This window comes from Melospiza melodia, chromosome Z, assembly GCF_035770615.1.
Source record: "Melospiza melodia melodia isolate bMelMel2 chromosome Z, bMelMel2.pri, whole genome shotgun sequence".
NCBI classification, from domain to species: domain Eukaryota; kingdom Metazoa; phylum Chordata; class Aves; order Passeriformes; family Passerellidae; genus Melospiza; species Melospiza melodia.
In genome coordinates, this window is record NC_086226.1 from 51,930,003 (window position 1) to 51,936,882 (window position 6,880).

Consider the following 6,880-nt stretch of genomic DNA (forward strand, 5'->3'; position numbering starts at 1 on the left):
TGCATATATGCAATATATCAATTACCCTATAAAATTTTCTGACAAGTTTTGTCTTTAAAATCTAAAGCCTTTTTAAAGGTTAGTAGATAAACACCTCCAGTGATTTTGGGCAATAATTTAACTTCTGTGCAGGGCACATACTCTGGCATCTCCACAGCTTCTCAATGTCCGACTTGGCTTTTACCAGGTTGTCCCATTTCATAACTGTCTGCTTTTTACCACATGAGCAAGCTGATACATCCTCCTGTTTCCCCTCTGGTAAATCTTGCTTTCAGAAAACCACAGCACAAGAAGCATAGTGCTGTTTTCCTTGTCCTTTGGGTCTGCACAGACAACGTCCTCTCAGTGTGGGTACATGGTGGCCTTGGTGACCTGGCCAGCCTCCAAGCCAAGAGAGACTTAGGAAAGCTTTTGCAGTATAAGCCAAATTAACCGAATGCATCACAATTTCAGATTGATTTTATACAAGTTACTTTGAGATCTTGTTGTGACCATCCTGGACTGCCTTTCACAGCTGTTTTTCATGACTTTTCTGATCTCCTAAAATAGCCTGAGATTTTTTTTCTTTTTTTTTTTCAAATACAAATTCATTTGCTCAAGGAAGTCTGTATCTCAATCTTGTGTCCTTTGCACGCTACTCATGCAAAGGACGTACTTACTTTGGAAGATGGATTTAAATATGTGTAGCAGTATTTTCTCCTACACCTTAAATTATAAATGGTCCTCCTTTCCATGGAAAGGTTTGGCCATCAGATCATGTCCTTGACCCTTTTATAACCACAGGAGAATTTATGATATACTCATTTAAAGATAAAGAAAATGTAAAGAAGGACAGTTCTGCCCTTTCCAAACTAATATCTATGTAATGTTCCTGTCTTTCATTTTACCATTAAATGCATCATGTTTTCCTTCATCTGCTGTTGGTATATTGCATTCAGCAGATTTTGCTATAGGCTGGAAGTTATATCCGTGACATAGGTATCTTCTTATATCCTTCAAGCCAAGTCTCTGTTTCATGACATACATGACAAAACCTCTCACCAACTACTGTTACATTGAGCTCAGCAGTGACATCCCTGTAAATGCAGTGGGGGTTGTTACCAGACAGGCTGAGCCATGCTGGGAGGTCCTGGAGGTATGAGGTGTAAACAGCAAAGAATTTCTGTGTATTTATGGTTTTATCTTGCCACCTAGTATTGACAAACCCTTCTTTCTTTTTTTTCCTTCTTTTTTTTTCTTTCCCTTTCCCCTGCCCCTCCTCAAGACCTTTTGCTACCGACAGCGGCAATTTAGATCTTCTGCAAGTTTGGAAACATAGGCTTTTTTAATAGATTGCTAGTTAAATCAAGATATTACTCTGACTTTCAAGTATTTGAATGCATTGGGAAGAACACAGATTCAAAACTATTTTCTGTAGAGGAAGAAATTATGGAATTAAAACTTTACTTGATTATAAATATGAGTCTATTTTTTAACAGTATGAAGGCTTTGGTGTAGATATGACATTTAAGGCCCGAGACAAAAATAAAGGACAGCAGTAACATCTCATAAAAAAGCAGAGCAAATTGTAAACTGAGAAAATTACCCAGTATTTCAGCAGGTACCTACAAACCAACAATCTCTTAAAGAAAATGCACCTGGTACACGTGACACAGAAGGAACATTAATTTTAAGTAATGCGGAAATTAAAAGGAATTCACCTTTTCAGGGAAACAGAAGAAATGTTTTTTTAGGTTGTTTAAATTAATAGCATAGATGAAGTTAGAATTGAAATTATTTGTTTTCAGTTGGTTTGTGGCTGGAAGAATATTCCACTTAGGTCTAATTATATTTTTCCTTGGGTTTTGTTGCTCTTGAACAAGTACCTCATTATATCAGTCTTAAAAGAAACACTAACAAAAATGAAGGGGCACTAACTTGTGTCATAGAGCTAAGTAATGACAATAAATTCACAAGTATGCAGCCAGAGTCCTTTGAGGACAGCAACACAGGAGCACACACCTGTCAGACAACTGGGCTACCAGATCACAGAATCAAAGAATACACCAAGCTGGAAGGACGCAGAAGGATCATTCAGTCCAGCTGTCAGCCCTGCACAGGACACCACATGAGTCACACCATGTGCCTGACAGCATTGTCCAAACACTTTTTGAGCTCTGACAGGCTGTGACCACCTTCCTGGGGAGCCGTTGCGGTGCCCAGCCACCCCCGGGTGTGTTTGGCCTCTCCTACAACAAAGGAAGATACAAGAATGGGAAACTGCATAAGGGCTGGATGATCCATGAAGAAAAATAGGCCTAGTATGTGCTAAGCACTTTTACAGGGGACACATACAAAGCCAGAAGTACTGCTGTCAGGGCTTTCTGAAGGAAAAAGCAACATGCAGAGAAGGCCCCTGATCCCATGCCCCATGAGAAGTATGCTGGGACATCCCCTGCTGATCAGATACATCCTCAGCACATCAGTGGCAATCTAGTGTGGAAACAAGAGGCCAGATGTAGCTGGATTCAGGGACTGTTTACTTGATAGAATCAGAGGAAACTCCCATGTGACATCAGTGATCCTTACTGTAGAGAGCTACTGCTGGCACATTTTAACTGTGCTGTAGAAAGTCGAAGACGTGTTTTGTCAGAAGACACCCCCAAGTGCCCGAGGTTAGGCACTGCATGGAGGCTTTTCTATAGGAGTAGGCAATATATCAATTACTCTGTACAAGTTTTTTATATTGCAATTATCACTGCAATATATCAATTACTCTGTACAAGTTTTTGTCCTTGCTGTAATGTAGGTGTGTTTTACAGCACCAACAAACTAATGGCGTTCCACATTTTTAAAATATGGATTAATTTGAAAACTCTTCAAGCCCCTATAGTTTTCTGAAATACAATTGGGAAAATGGAAAAAAACAGAAATGAAGCTTCCAGGACTAAGTACTCATAAATAATTCTAACATTTCAGGTTAGAATTGTGTACTTTGACTGTGTTTCAAAGTAACATATTCCTAATGATAGTTTAGCACGGTGTCTATCTACACCATTCAGTTGAAAAGTTGGCTTGCTTCATTTGGGGGCCCCTACAGCATACTGTACTTTGTGCATGAGGCCTGCAGATGCACAGGACCTACTTTGACTGAGAAGATCAGCTACTAATTTATTTTACACTCAGGAGAAAAATTATGGTGGACTCTACCAAGGACCAAAGGCCTGCTCAGACCCTTTCAACTTGGAGCAAATCACCCTAAGGTCCCCTTTGCTCCTCCTGTTCTTCTTCCATCTCCACATGCTCCTCTTTCTCCCAGCTGCTGTGCTTTCAGCCCAGCGGGTCCCAGCGCCCGCTCTCTGCTGACCCTGCTGCCAGGGCACGGATGGCAGCCACAATCCCTGACCCACAGGCTGCCCCTTGCTCAATGTCCCCTCTAGCCTCCAATGTCCCCTCCTCCTGGGGAGGAGACTCAAAGTAAAACTTGTATACTGAGACAAGAATGATTTAATAAGAAAAAATAAAGCAAAATGCAGTAACAATGGTATATAGTCATGATAATAAAAAGGGAAAAAAACAAGTGATGCACAAATCAATCACTCACAACACACTGGCTGATGCCAGATCCTGCTCCTGAGCCCTGATCATCCCTCCCCCTTCTGGGCAACTCCCCCAGTTTACACACTGGGCCTGACATCCTCTGGTGTGGAATATCCCTTTGGGGACTTTGGACCACCTGTCCCAGCTGCGCTCCCTCCCAGTTTCTTTTGTGGATATCCTCAGAGACAGGGCATGAGACAAGGAAAAATAAGTCCTTGACTCAGGATAAACATGTCTTAGTAAACCCAAAACATCATGTGTTATCAACATCATCCTCATTCTGAAATCAAAACACAGCATTTCAGCAGCTGCTGAGAGGAAATTAATTAACTATACCCTGGCTGAGACCAGGACATAAGGCAAGGTCAGACTTGCTTTATCTGTATCTGTAATAAGCATCATAAATGGGTTTTCATTTTATGAATTCTGAATTTATACCAGTTGTTATAATTTTGATAGACAATTTTTTTCAGGTTAGTTTAATGTGGACAAATAATGTCAGATCAAGAACATCATGGGACATGTTTCTTCCAAGAGAAAGAAATTTGTTAGCTGTTAGGGCCAAACACAAAATGAAAAAAATTGAAACAGCTTAAGAAAACAGAAATGGATTGCAGGCTTGAGTTGGTGAAGTTGACTACAAAGCATGTATTGGGAAAACTAGGGACCTCTTGTGTCTATCTAGGTAAGCTTTACCTACTCTGATGAAGTTAAAAATTAGCATGGCTTACTGTTTGTCTTGTAGAAGTCAGTAACAGGTCTGACATAATACAACTGCCTGGGAAATTAATTTTTCTTCCCCTTGCTGGCTCCACTGGCTGGAGTGATGAAAGATGATTCTGGTAAAGCCAGAAAACACTGTATTTTTACTGAAGGAAAACTAAACCATGAGCACGATCAATTTTCTCCAGAGAAACTATAAAATTATTCTAACTATAATCTTTGAAAAGTTTCCAGATTTTATCTACTAACAGTTCAAATTATCCTTGTAAGTCTCCCTTACCAAAGTAAAAGAAAAAAAAACAAGCAAAAAACCCAAATTTATTTGAATTTCTGTAATGTATTACTATTTCACAGTTTATGTTTTTTTCTCATTTAAATTCCAATCTCATTTCTCTTTCCTCTTTTATATAGAAGAGAGGGGAAAAATTCACAATAAACTGTTTTACATCCTTTAGTGTCCATGTTTTTACTAGATAAACACATCCTTTCACAATAATAGAAATTATCCTTTCACAAAAATAGAAATCATTAGATCTATGGGCAATATTGTGATTTAGCTAAAACATTTATATTTTTTTCAATATCAGTTGATGCACAAATGGAGTTTTCTGTTTCTTAGCTTCCTGCCTACATTTTGTTCATGTTGCAGGCTTCAGGGTTGCTGGCGTAATATGTATAGCTAAAATGACTTCATTTTACATTCACTGATATGCCTGGCTTTAGAAAGTAGGAAAAAAGAAATTCATCCAGTGTTGTGGAAGCAAAATAGTTAATGTCTTATAGGCCTCTACCAGTCTCCCTACTTAAGACACATTTGCAGCTAAGGGTCTTGCCAGTCAGCAGAGTTTATTTACAAAGGAGTGGATTATTCATAAGAGGAGTAGATAATTTGTAAACAGATGTACTGCATAGACCCTACTTATCTGAAGGAATTAAATCTCTGTTTTAACCTACCAGATCCTGCTTATCTGACACAGTTTTGACAAAGAAGGAGTTGTATAACCTGCATGTCGGGTGTTATCAGCTCTGTGTTTTTCTCCTTCAGACAGAGTTCTTACAGCAGCAGTGGTCACTCTGCCATTCTGTTTTCTCCTATAGCTGTAGTGATAAAATCCTTCTGTTCTAATCTGATCTAAATTGTGCTCCAGTTTTTTCTGCAACAGAGCCTAAAGAAACCTGGAAACAGGAAAACGGTACCTGCTCCTCTTAGCTCACAGGGCCACCAAAGCCACCATGACTTCAAATTCTACAATCTGTGTATCCCCTTTTTGAGCTGTTCTTCTTTCTTGCAGCCTAAAGTATTCCTTTGATTTTTGGTAAGAATGCATTACTTGATGTGATTTTTTTTACGTGGTTTACAGAATACTCAGGGCAAGGGAAGAGTAATCATTGATATTACATACTTCTTTGTATTACATACCTCTTTTACTTCATTTGTTTCCATTCTTTTATTTTCTTTGCGGCCATGTTGCACATATAGCAAGTTATAAATATACAATAAAATTAGAGGATGGCTTTTGGTAATGTAATGCATCAAAAAGTCTGCATTTTCTTAATGGCATGAGGCAACTTGTATTGAAAGTCTCAGGGAAACTAAGATTCTGGGAACATATAAATAGAAAGAGGCCTGTAATAGTAAACTCCCTGTAGGACAGTGTACTTGCATATAAATGGAACAGCTTTAACCTCTTGAAAGCAATCTGCTCCCCACCCCATCCTGTGTGAGCAAGGACGATGGCTATGCGATATGGTAGGTAATCTATATAGATCATATTACACTGTTGGTCTCTAGGCGGAGTTTAGAAGCCTTCTGGGACATTCTGAGTATCTCAAAACCTCTATGAAAACTGAATAAACAAATCACAATAACGTTTCAAAGTTTGAAGCAAGGAGCAGAGATTTTTTTATTTTGAAATAAAATTGATTCACCCATTTGCACACAAACTGTCATATCCACCTGTTTGGAAGCTGCTAAACGTGAATTCCCACTTAGTCTGGAGAGAATTACCTGAGGTAAGGCAGAGGAAGAGAGACTCAGCCTTTGGTGGCCTCTTCACATTTCCACAGCTGTCACTGCCTGGGTGCCCTGAGAAGCTGCAAGTGGATGTGAGCTTGATGAAGTTCTTGTGTGAGTGCCACCAGCAGCTGTCAGTCTCATAGACATTTTGCTGGCTTTGTCTTGTAGCTTTTCGGGGAGGTGTGAGTTGCCAGATATGCCTGGAAATGTCTGCCCCGGCCATAGAGACCTGATGGGGCTTTGAAACACAGGGATGGGGCCTCGGTGGCAGGTATGAAACACCGGTAAGAAGCAGAGGGGTGGAGTTGGCAGTGGCACTACAGTAACCCCAGACACGTGTTCTTGGGCCACAGCGCTCCTGGAGAGAGCACTGGGTGAGGATGGCCCATTGTGATGTTACCTGGTGCTGGATAGTGTTTTCTCCCAGGTAACAGATGTCGGCAAGGGATGTACTGATGTTACCAGATGATAAATTCTCTACACCCAGTGAGCTAACACAATGCATATTCTTCAAAATCCACTGCCCTGTGGAACTGCACAATGCCCATTGTGTAAGAAGGA